The sequence below is a fragment of the Carassius carassius genome, chromosome 26, assembly GCF_963082965.1.
Source record: "Carassius carassius chromosome 26, fCarCar2.1, whole genome shotgun sequence".
Lineage (NCBI taxonomy): Eukaryota > Metazoa > Chordata > Actinopteri > Cypriniformes > Cyprinidae > Carassius > Carassius carassius.
The window spans coordinates 24,239,436-24,253,016 of NC_081780.1; the positions used below are offsets into that span (position 1 = coordinate 24,239,436).

The following is a 13,581-nucleotide window of genomic DNA, read 5'->3' on the forward strand; positions in this document are numbered from 1 at the left end:
TTAGTTGTCATTTATAAATAAATATATCAGTCTGTGTGTAATGAATGAATATAATATACAAGTTTCACTTTTTGAATTGAAATGATGATATTCTAATTATATGACCAGCACCTGTATACACAGAATGACTCATTGAACTGCTTTTATAGTTTTAATAATTAATTTATTTGTAATGAATAAAGGGATTTTACATTTGATTATTTGTTTTTCTTACTTGAATGCTTTTGTTCGGATATAAAATAAAAAAGTTAATTATTATTAAGAAAAGAATTGCAAGAAAAAATTAAGTTTTGATACATTTATGGTAGGAAATTTACAAAATATATTCATGGAACATTTATATTTATACATTATACATTATCTTTTTTAAAATCCTAATGATTTTTGGCATGAAAGAAAAATCAATAATTTTGACCCATCTTGCACACACCACATCTCGCTGTCACCAAATCTTCTCCGCTGTTGCAAAACCTCAACTGTGTGCATGCGTCAGTGGAACCAGACGATAGGCTTAAATGTTCTGCGACTTGAATGTTAAAAGCAGATGATTGGCTTTCCAACGAGAGGGGCGGGACATGTGCATACAACCGCCATCTTTGCCGTTATGGGTTTTCCTTATATAGTTTTATTGAGGATTGAGGAAGTGGTATGTCTCTTATAAACTGTCTCTGGTATGGAACAGTGATTTAACTGACTTGGAACCAGAATTCCAAGAATTCCGAGAGGAATCCAGTATTCAGACAGACCATGGAATAACTAACATTTATTTACTAATAGAAGGTTATTCTAAAGTAATTGTTTTAAAAAATGTTCAAGAGTGTTTCACTTTGGTCTGTTACTGTAGGAACATTGGCTTTACTTTCCATGCTCCTAAACATGACTCTGAACAAAACAAACTGGTTTGTATTACTCATGAACATAAAATGAGTAATGGACAAAAGTTCACATCTGTCAAGAACTTGAATCTGCTCAAAGTACCTCCAAAGTGTTGGATGAATTTAAACATGATGATGTTTTGTCAACAACTAAGTTTTTGCAACTTTTTTGAGACTGCCATATAAATATATGTATGGATAATCTCACATACTGGTAATGTGGTTTAAGTGGTACATTGTCCTAACGAATTGTCCTTTTTTTTTTTTTTTTGCAGGTCTGAGACAGCTACAATGAAGCCACAAACACAGTTCATAGTTCCTGTATTTCTATAATGCATTAATGAATAACAATAATTAAAATAAACTGTAATGTCAAGGTTTTGTGTTAATTCCAACTATGTTGAGTATTCTGTGAATAATTTTGATTTTAGGTGCATATTCTTAATTCTTTGCAAAACATCCTGAACTGTTTGCTATTGAAAGGTTGGTATGTAGTTTAAATAAATAAAAATTATATTCTTAACAAATCCTGTGTACAGTTTGTATTAATAATTTAAATAATTTAATTATATTAATTAATGACCTAATTACCAGCTATCAGGTAAACATTCAAATCAGAACCAATACAAAACTGCAACGGAAACTATTAAATATGTGCTAATAAAGACCAATACAAACTTGTAATGGAACCATCAGAACCATTACAAAACTGTGATGGAAACCATTAAATATGTGCTAATAAAGAACAATACAAACTTGCAATGGAACCATCAGAACCAATACAAAACTGTGATGGAAACCATTAAATATGTGCTAATAAAGACCAATACAAACTTGTAATGGAACCATCAGAACCAATACAAAACTGTGATGGAAACCATTAAATATGTGCTAATAAAGAACAATACAAACTTGCAATGGAACCATCAGAACCAATACAAAACTGTGATGGAAACCATAAAATATGTGCTAATAAAGACCAATACAAACTTGTAATGGAACCATCAGAACCAATACAAAACTGTGATGGAAACCATTAAATATGTGCTAATAAAGAACAATACAAACTTGCAATGGAACCATCAGAACCAATACAAAACTGTGATGGAAACCATTAAATATGTGCTAATAAAGACCAATACAAACTTGTAATGGAACCATCAGAACCATTACAAAACTGTGATGGAAACCATTATGTGCAAATCGTGACCAATACAAACTTGTAATGGAAACCAATACAAACCAATAAATCCTAATGGAATATGCCCAAAACACACTACGTAATGGAAACCATTTGGTAATGGTTTTAATGGTTAATTGCTGATGGTTTGTAATGGTTTTGTAATGGAAACCATTAGAATTTGTGTAATGGTTTCTATTGTTTTTTTCAGCAGGGCAGTAATGCCCTACACACTTATACACAAATAACTCACTTAAAGGGCTCTGCCCTTCGAAGGGTGTAGTGCATAGGGATCCTCAATTCCGTTTGGTGTTCACCCCAAATGACGACGAACTGGCGACGTCCTGTTTTGCTCCAGTCCAGCGGGTGGCGGTAAACACATACATTTGTTTGCCAAACACCATCAAACATCAGAGGAAGAAGAGTAGTTTCACTGCGCTCTCTGTTGTTGTTATGTAGGGATGCGACCTTAAATAAAAACGATTAGACATGTTTCTAAGAGAAAAATACAGTTTTTGAATCAGGTCAGTAAATGTCTGTAATGTTGTCATTCTCACAGTCGCGACTAAGTGTTGAATCAAGCAGCAAAATCTGGAGGAGTATCATCTGAACTGAGATCTGCTGTGAAGATGGAGTTTGTTAAAGAGGAGAGAGAAGAGAACATGAGTGAGCCTGAAATCAGGAGAATAAAACAAGAAGAACCAGAAACTCTGATAATAAAAGAGGAACCAGGAACATGGAAAATAAAAGAAGAGGTAACAGAAACCTGGAGAATAAAACATGAAGAACAAGGAGGTAGGTTTTTATTCTTCAAACAGTCATTAAAGACAAATGTGGTACATTTACAGATCCTCTGTGTAAAGATAAGACCTTAACTATCATTACATTTCCTTAAAATCCATGTTTCAAAAGTTCCTATGGAAATGTGACTGAACTGACACCGAGGATATTTAATTAATTAGACTTTATTTATTTAAAATAAGATCTTAAGTATCATTAAAATTTCTTAAAGCCGTGTTTCAAAGTTCTTATGGAAATGTGAGTGACTAGACGTTATTTTTGATTTTTGGAATCATGAAACTGTTGAACTGAATTTTTTTTTTACGCCAGTAAAACACATTTTGAGTAAAGTCACTATAGGACTGTGGTTATTTTAAATCACGTGAATGTCCCAGTAGAGCATTATTTGTTTGTTTGTTACAATTCACTGTAAATCAGTGCAACCAACTTTGCAAATGGCAATGCAAAAAGACTTTTACTGTAAGATATATGTGACCCTGGAGCACAAAAGCAGTCATAAGTAGCACTGGTATATTTGTAGCAATAGCCAAAAATACATTGTATTGGTCAAAATGATCAATTTTGTCTTAAAAACAAAACAAACAAAAAACACTTAGGATATTAAGTAAAGATCTTGTTCCTTGAAGATATTTTCAACCATTCATATCACAACTTAATTGTTGATTAGTAATATGCAGTGCTAAGAACTTAATTTGACAAATTTAAAGGTGATTTTCTCAATATTTTGACTTTTTTATATTTTGCTATTTTCCAAATAGCTGTACCTCGGCCAAATATTGTCCTATCCTAACAAACCATACAGCAATGGAAAGCTTATTTATTCAGCTTTTGGATTATGAATACATCTCACACCGCATTGCCACAACATAGAAGTAATCTTATTTATTCTAATGTCTGATCCAGGAAACACTCGTAAATATTCATTCAAAACATAAACCTCTATAAACTGAATTAATAATAAATTGTTAATGTGTTCAGAACTCTGCAACATATATGATTCGGCATTCCTAGACCATTTAAAATCGTAAAGTAAGCCATAATAAAAAAACCCACACAAGGCTTTAGCAGGCATGTATGATATTACGTGAGACAGACACAAGCTGTGTCCCAATTTGAAAGATGCAGACTTCGAAGGATGCAGCCTACGTGGCCTTCGAAGGAGGCTACGAATGTAGCCTTCATTGGATATCTAATTGAGCCACCAGGTGTCCCCAATTGCCGCCTTTTAAACGGTGCGAGAGGAGAGCTGCCGTCCTACATGACATTTATGAAATTTCAGAAATTTCAAATTCAAACAAGTAAATATGGAGCCAGAATTGCTCATTTTTATTTTAATTTTTTATATGTTACTGGAGGAGATGGTGTTAGGGATTCATCCCGGCGCCGCCGGGTGATGTATCTCAGGCTTTGCCAAGAGCATGGGCAGGTAAATTTAACTGGTTTGCTGCGTCCTTAATTGACGGATTACACTTTTAAATGTAGCTAATTATTGGTTCAACTTACTTGAATAATCTAATGATACATATGAAAATACAAAATACACAAAACGGTTTGAATGTTGACTTAAAGCTTACCAAGATTCAATTTTATATAGTTTATTATCTTGACCATGGTGAACATATTTTGAACCCTGTTTTATTTTACACAGTTTAAACATAAAAAGCAATACAAAAAAATGTAGGAAACACATTACTGCAACTAGTCATTTGCAGCTGTCACAGTTGCTAGGCAACAAGACCTCCATAAGTTAGTTAGCAACAATTTGTAAATGTGATGGTGGACTGTAAGGAACTACATTTGTTAGTACTGAAGTACTTTTTTCCCCTCACAGGACAGCAATACTACAGAAAACATGGTCGTTTACAATATGATGTAATTTTGTAAATTAAACTACCCAACAGTAGGCTATAAAGTACTTAATGTAACAACATTCAACCTATTCAGAAGTAAAATGCAACATGGCAGTAATATTGATGCAAAAGCATATATACAGGTGCTGGTCATATAATTAGAATATCATCAAAAAGCTGATTTATTTCAAGAATTCAACTTAACAGGTGAAACTAATATATTATATAGACTCATTACATGCAAAGTGAGATATTTCAAGCCTTTATTTGTTATAATTTTGATGATTATGGCTTACAGCTTATGAAACCCACGAAATCAAAATCCCAGAAAATTAGAATATTACATGAAATCACACAGTAATTACACAGTAATACCATGGTCATTGAACCAGGTTTTGGTTCTTTTGGCAGTGTGGGCAGGTGCAAATCCTGCTGGAAAATGAAGGAAGCATGAAGTACTCTGAAAATGTCCTGGTAGACGGCTGCGATGACACTGGATTTAATAAAGCACAGTGGACCAAAGTCCTCTTTTCTGATGAGAGCAAATTTTGCATCTCATTTGGAAACCAAGGTCCCAGGCAAATTGCCTTGCCTCATTTACAAATAACTTAAATTCCATATAGGTTTTAACTTAACACAAACAGTGTACAGAAATTACTTTTTCATGTAAAAATAAGTGAATATTTTAATTACCATCATAAATCATAAATACCAAAACTGATTCAAACAAATGTAAATATTATTTTTTTTCAACCATTCTCTCTAGGAGAGCAAACAGTCTGTCCATTCTCTCCCTGCTCTCTTGTGCTCTCCTCTCCTCTGTTTCCCTCTGAAACCTCATGTCCTCCCTCATTAGCTCAAGGAGCTCGTCATGGCCCCTTTTTCTGGCTGCTGAGGTTGTCGGGGCGGCTGAGGCTGTCGGGGCGGCTGAGGTTGTCGGGGCGGCTGAGGCTGTCGGGGCGGCTGAGGTTGTCGGGGCGGCTGAGGTTGTGGGGGCGCCTGAGGCTGTCGGGGCGGCTGAGGCTGTCGGGGCGGCTGAGGTTGTCGGGGCGGCTGAGGCTGTCGGGGCGGCTGAGGTTGTCGGGGCGGCTGAGGCTGTCGGGGCGGCTGAGGCTGTCGGGGCGGCTGAGGCTGTCGGGGCGGCTGAGGTTGTCGGGGCGGCTGAGGCTGTCGGGGCGGCTGAGGCTGTCGGGGCGGCTGAGGCTGTCGAGGCTGCTGGGACTGCCCGGGCTGAACTTGGCCCTGGTTTGTCCTCAGGGAGGGAGGCAATTAGGACAGGGGGGTTGTTGGAAGGCCTCTGTCCCAAAACCTCATCCATGAGGACAAACCACGGCCAAGTTTCAGCAGTGGATTTTCCGCTCACCCCCCCACCTGTCCCAGGACACTTGCAATCCTAAGGCAGAGCAAATACACCATACATGTTGTTAACAACAAGAACACCACAATACATTTCAGCAAAGATGTGTCAATTAACTTGCTTACCTTGTTTTTTTTTTTTTTTTAAAGTTGTCCCATTTTCTTTTGACCTGCAAGGGAGTGACCTTCCCCAGCAGGTCCATTTTCTCCAGAATTTTCCTAAAAAAGGAGAAAAAAGGAAAGAATTATGAAAAATATTAATATTAATTAATAATTAATAATAATATTATTAATAATGGGCTTTGTATAGGGTGAGGGCTAATTTTTGCATACAAGAGGCAGCTAGTGGAAATATTACAAATGGTTAATGCCTTTAATGACTTTGACTTTTACCCCCAATCCACAGTGGCCGAGTTTTTGGCCCCTGTAAATAAATAATCATGTTCGGCCCTTAAACGAATAAAGTCAGCCGTCTGCTCCTTGGTCCCTGAAACAAAAAGAATTACAACAAGTTTTGCCTCAGACCACCTGATAAATGAAGCTGCAGTTTTTAGTTTAAGTTCAGGTTTTTTAAGAAACACCCCTGGGGTTTAACACTTGTTTCGCTAGCTATTTCAGGTAAATTAAACAATGTATAGCAGACACGCAAGATATGTTTTTCAAGGATTTTTATCTACCACATTTCAGATGGATTTGTGCTCCTGTTTTATTTACTTGAATATATCCTCCTTGAAATTCACTGCAAAAAATATTTTCTTACGTAATATTTTGTCTTGTTTCTAGTTAAAACATCTGAAAATTCTTAAAATCAAGAAGCATTTAGCCTACTAAACAAGTAAAACATTTCTTGTTTTGGGGGAAAATTAGGTGAGTATTGTTTTAAGCAATAAAATAATCTGATAATGGGTCAAGCAAAATAATCTTAAATCAAACTGAAAACAAGGTTATTTTTCTTGTTTATTTTTTTCTAAGATTATTTTTCTTGTTAACAAGATTATTTTTCATATATAACAAGATTATATATATACTAGAACAAAACCAAACAACTAAGCAAGAAAAGCATTTTGATATTAAATTTAGTATTTGCTTCATTTAACTCAGTTGATTGTTTTCACACAGGGGGTTCAGTGCTTGGTCCATATTCATGCTTTTAACACTTGTTTTGCTAGCTATTTTAATAAATTAAAACACAATACTTACATTACAAGTGAATTCCTCAGCCACGACACTACTGACACCCGACATTTTTTTGGAATAAACTTGCGTGAAGTTGCGTCGTCACCGTTTATATACTGGTCGTCACTGGCGCGCTATGAATTCTGGGGAAGGGTAGGCCACGAAGTGTCCATTTTTGTATCCTTTGTTTGTCAGAGAAATGAAGTGCGCATTTTGGCGGCGCATTTGAATGACATACCAAACTGGAGCAGCCTTCGTCGCGCCGCGGTGACGCAATCGGCCTTCGAAGCGTGCAGAGTTTGAATTGGGACAGCCTTCTTAGCACTGCTGTGACGCAATCTGCCTTCAAACGCGGCCTTCGAAGCGTGCGTGTTTGAATTGGGACAGTCTTCGTCGCGCAGCTGTGACGCAATCGGCCTTCAAACGCGGCCAATCAGTTTTCAAATACGGCCTTCAAAGGATGCAGTCTTCAAATTGGGACACAGCTATAGTCACAGTGCCTGAGACTTCCCAAGCTCAACAGCGCCCCACAAATAAATCTGTGATGAAAAGGGGAACTGCAGAGCGCTCTAATTGAGAGCCATTGAGGCAGATTTGTAAACTGCCCCAATTATTTTCACATTACCTAACATGGAGCTCGCTTCAGCCATGTGTATGCATCAGGTCAGTAACTAGTTGGCATGTCTGTTTTGTTTCTTTTCTATGTAGAGTAGTGGATCAAATTAACAAAGTAGGCTATACCAGCCCTCTACGGACACCTCGTCAATCAAATTGCCATTGGCTAGTAAAAATTTTAGTTTACTCATCAGACTGATATACTTATATATATATATATATATATATATTAGGAGTGTAACGATACGCGTATTCGTATTGAACCGTTCGGTACGAGGCTTTCGGTTCGGTACGTGGTACGCATTATGGACCGAACGGTTCGTTGGACTAATTCATTATATTTGGAAAATAAAAAAAAATTGTGAAATATAATGATATGCGTTCAACAAGGTAGCCCAATAACCCAAACGACATAACAGGCAACGCCCCTGACACCCCCGAAGAAGAAAAAAACACCAACTGTACAATACACGCTGAAGGCTCGTTGCAAAATGGCCAATGCGTTTAACAGACCAGAAATAGAAGATCCTCCAATAACCAACAGGTCTGGTGTTTGGGTGCACTTTGGATTCCCTGTAAGCTATAATGGTGATGGCAAGAGAGTGGTGGATAAAAAAAACAACGATATGTCGCATCTAGGGTACACCAGCGGGAATACAAAACAAACAAAAAAAACACCAGCGGGAATACTTGAAACATGTCAACTCATTTACGCCGACATAAACTTAGTGTGTCAGTATCTGGGAAAAGACGAAAAAAAAGGAGAAACATACACGCAACAAAACTATCCCCGCAGCATTTAGACAGACATTTCCAACGGATTCAAACAGGGCAAAAGACATCACCACGGCGATTGGTAGGCTACATTTACGTTATAGCCGCGGATATGAGACCTTACTATTTACCATTCATTCTATCATCACCATTATAGCTTACAGGGAATCCAAAGTGCACCCAAACACCAGACCTGTTGGTTATTGGAGGATCTTCTATTTCTGGTCTGTTAAACGCATTAGCCATTTTGCAACGAGCCTTCAGCGCGTACTGAGTGAGCGAGCACCTTACTCTGTAGTGGAAAACGTAGGTTTTAAGAACATGCTTAATGTAATTGAGCCCCGTTACAATATTCCTTCACGAGCCCATTTCAGACAGACCGTAATTCCTGCTTTGTTCCAAAAAACATAAGCCCTATAGAGAACCACTTGAGTAAAAACACACTCAATATAAAGAGTTATAGAGTTCCATATAAAAAGTTACATCTTTGTATTTGTTCACAACTAATGTAACATTTTCATTTTTTTATAAGGAGCTGTTTTTGTTTTATACAGTATGCTGCTAAGAAAACACCATAGAAGATGGGTAAAGAATAGCTCCATCATTGTTCAATGTAAAAAAAAAAAAAAAAAACATACTTTGTTAGTTTTAATAAATAAAACATTTTTTAAAAATCAAGGAAATTTATCTGCCAATTTTTTCTTTTTGCTGTATCTAAAACGTACCGAACCGTGACACCAGTGTATCGTATCGAACCGAACCGTGAATTTTGTGAACCGTTACACCCCTAATATATATATATATATATATATATATATATAATATAATTTAAGCGCAACCAATATATCGTCCGATATGAGCCTGTTGCCGATATATCGGTATCAGTGAATGTCACCGATATAAACCTTTTTTTTTTTTTACAGAACATATAACACTGATTAAATGCTTTAAATAATCTAATTACTTAGTTTGTCCTGCAGAGCACGCTCCATTGTTTGCTACTTGCAACCTGGATGAAACGCTTTAAAGCTTAAGTCTATAGAAATCCATTGAAACTTTTGAAAGGCCATATCACAATAACTGCACAGTGAATCCGCACCAAATTTGGGGGATCCCTTATGCTCGAGGAACCCTATCAAACTCAAATCGACTATATGTCTATAGCAGTGGTTCTCAACCATGTATCTGGAGGCCCCCCAACACTGCACATTTTGCATCTCTCCTTTGCCTGACACACCCATTTCAGGTCTTGGACTATCTACTAATGAGCTGATGATCTGAATCAGGTGTGTTTGATTAAGGTGACATGGAAAACATGCAGTGTTGAGAGCCTCCAGGAACATGGTTGGGAACCACTGGTCTATGGGCCCTCTTTCGAATGAGACCACCCCTGCGACAATGGCCTCCGGGGTTCGTGGGTTACGGGGTGGTAAAATTCGCGGTCCGGCGCCAACCGATCCAGCGACCCCAGTGGGCTACCAACACGTGGAGGGTGGCACTCGAGAGGGCTCCTCGAGTTGAAGGGATCCACTGAATTTGGTGGAGATCTGCCGGCGCATTCACGAGATAGTGACACCAGTCAAAACTTTCATTTCAGTAAGGAGGTCTCTTGTTCAGACAGCAGCATTCAACCGTTGTCTTATTCGACCGATCGTAAGTGCCCAGCGAAGTACACTTCGCATGAAATTCTGCCATGATTCCAGTTACAAAGGGAATGTACAGGTTACATTCAAAGGGCATTAAAGTGTTCAAGACATGAATTTATAGTGTACACAAATATTTTATCCTTTTATTTTTCAAACGTTTCAATTAATTTTCATCTTTATAATGATTTCATTTTAGGTCTGATGAAAGTGAAAGAAGAGAGACGAGATCTGAAAGAGGTGAAGGAGAAATATCAGGATCAGAAAGATCTTGGTATCAATGAAGAAAAATTTGTGAGTTGCAGCCTTGAAAAAACAGAAGTCAAAAGGCCTTTCAGCTGCTCTCAGTGTGGAAAGAGTTTTACAAAGAAGTCAAACCTTAATAGTCACATGTTAATTCATTCTGGGATAAAGCCTTTCAGCTGCTCTCAGTGTGAAAAGAGTTTTAAACAGAAAGGAGACCTTAAGAAGCATTTGGCAACACACTCTTCAGAAAAACCTTTCAGCTGCTCTCAGTGTGGAAACACTTTCACGTATAAAACAAACCTTAAGAAGCACATGTTATTTCATTCTGGGATAAAGTCTTTCAGCTGCGCTGAGTGTGGAAAGAGTTATACACTGAAAGCGAGCTTTAATAGGCACATGTTAATTCATGCTGGGACAAAGCCTTTCAGCTGCTCTCAGTGTGGAAAGAGTTTTACACTGAAAGAACAACTTAAGAGTCATTTGATAACTCACTCTTCAGAAAAACCTTTCAGCTGCTCTCAGTGTGGAAACACTTTCACGTATAAAGCAAGCCTTAAGGATCACATGTTAATTCATGCTGGAAAAAAGCCTTTCAGCTGCTCTCAGTGTGAAAGGAGTTTTACACTGAAAGGACAACTTAAGAGTCATTTGATAACTCACTCTTCAGAAAAACCTTTCAGGTGCTGTCAGTGTGGAAAGAGTTTTAGATGGAAGTCATGCCTTAATGGGCACATGCTAATTCATTCAAAACACGTGGAATCAGAAACCTGGAGAATAAATGAAAAGGAACCAGAAAGCCGGATAATAAAACATGAAGAACAAGGAGGTTGGTGTTTATTCTTCAAACAGTCATTAAAGACAAATGTGGTACATTCACAGATCCTTTGTGTAAAAATAAGACCTTAACTATCTTAAAATTTCTTAAAGCCGTGTTTCAAAGTTCTTATGGAAATGTGAGTGAACTGACACTGAGATGATTTAATTGTTACTTTAATTAGACTTTATTTTTGCTTTTTGGAATCATGAAACTGTTGACCTGAATTTGTTTTTATGCCAGTAAAACACATTTTGAGTAAAGTCACTATTGGACTGTGGTTATTTTAAATCACGTGAATGTCCCAGTAGAGCATTATTTGTTTGTTTGTTACAATTCACTGTAAATCAGTAACATTTTTGCAACCAACTTTGCAAATGGCAATGCAAAGAGACTTTTACTGTAAGATATATGTGACCCTGGAGCACAAAAGCAGTCATAAGTAGCACTGGTATATTTGTAGCAATAGCCAAAAATAAGTTTTATTGGTCAAAATGATCAATTTTGTCTTAAAACAAAAACAAAACAAAAAAACACTTTAATTAGGATATTAAGTAAAGATCATGTTCCTTGGAATTTATTTTGTAAATTTTCAAACATTCATATCACAACTTAATTGTTGATTAGTAATATGCAGTGCTAAGAAATTAATTTTGACAAATTTAAAGGTGATTTTCTCAATATTTTGACTTTTTTATATTTTGCTATTTTCCAAATAGCTGTACCTCGGCCAAATATTGTCCTATCCTAACAAACCATACAGCAATGGAAAGCTTATTTATTCAGCTTTTGGATTATGAATACATCTCACACCGCATTGTCACAACATAGAAGTAATCTTATTTATTCTAATGTCTGATCCAGGAAACGCTCGTAAATATTCATTCAAAACATAAACCTCTATAAACTGAATTAATAATAAATTGTTAATGTGTTCAGAACTCTGCAACATATATGATTCGGCATTCCTAGACTATTTTAAATAGTAAAGTAAGCAGTAATAAAATCCCACACGAGGCTTTAGCAGACATGTATACATGATACTACGTGAGGCAGACAGTGCCTGAGACTTCCCAAGCTCAACAGCACCCCACAAATAAATCTGTGATGAAAAGGGGAACTGCAGAGCGCTCTAATTGAAAGCTATTGAGGCAGATTTGTAACCTGCCCCAATTTCACATTACCTAACATGGAGCTCGCTTCAGCCATGTGTATGCATCAGGCCAGTAACTAGTTGGCATGTCTGTTTTGTTTCTTTTCTATGTAGAGTAGTGGATCAAATTAACAAAGTAGGCTATACCAGCCCTCTACGGACACCTTGTCAATCGAATTCTCATTGGCTAATAAATCGTTTAGTTTATTCATCAGACTGATATACACACACACACACACACACACACACACACACATATATATATATATATATATTAGGAGTGTAACGATATGCGTATTCGTATTGAACCGTTCGGTACGAGGCTTTCGGTTCGGTACGCGGTACGCATTATGGACCGAACGGTTCGTTGGACTAATTAATTATATTTGGAAAATAATTTTTTTTTTTAAATATAATGATATGCGTTCAACAAGGTAGCCCAATAACCCAAACGACGTAACAGGCAACGCCCCTGACACCCCCGAAAAAGAAAAAAACACCAACTTATATGTTTATGTTAGGCTACTCAGTCAGGTGCTCGCTCACTCAGTACGCGCTGAAGGCTCGTTGCAAAATGGCCAATGCGTTTAACAGACCAGAAATAGAAGATCCTCCAATAACCAACAGGTCTGGTGTTTGGGTGCACTTTGGATTCCCTGTAAGCTATAATGGTGATGGCAAGAGAGTGGTGGATAAAAAAAACAACGATATGTCGCATCTAGGGTAGCCTACACCAGCGGGAATAAAAAAAAAAAAAAAAAAACACCAGCGGGATTACTTGAAACATGTCAACTCATTTACGCCGACATCACCTTAGTGTGTCAGTATCTGGGAAAAGACGGAAAAAAGGAGAAACATACACGCATGAAAACTATCCCCGCAGCATTTAGACAGACATTTCCAACGGATTCAAACAGGGCAAAAGACATCACCATGGCGATTGGTAGGCTACATTTACGTTATAGCCGCGGATATGAGACCTTACTATTTACCATTCATTCTATCATCACCATTATAGCTTACAGGGAATCCAAAGTGCACCCAAACACCAGACCTGTTGGTTATTGGAGGATCTTCTATTTCTGGTCTGTTAAACGC

General features: G+C 37.3%; 1 protein-coding gene across 1 annotated transcript in view; it reads left to right on the forward strand.

Moving 5' to 3' along the window:
• Window positions 1-2,558: 2,558 nt before the first annotated feature.
• Window positions 2,559-13,581, forward strand: part of LOC132106024 (zinc finger protein 271-like) — a 145,288-nt gene continuing 134,265 nt past the window's right edge. Inside the window, exon 1 of the mRNA XM_059511617.1 lies at window positions 2,559-2,579. The gene's annotated coding sequence lies outside the window, so the exon portion shown is untranslated. The remainder of the gene's footprint in view (window positions 2,580-13,581) is intronic.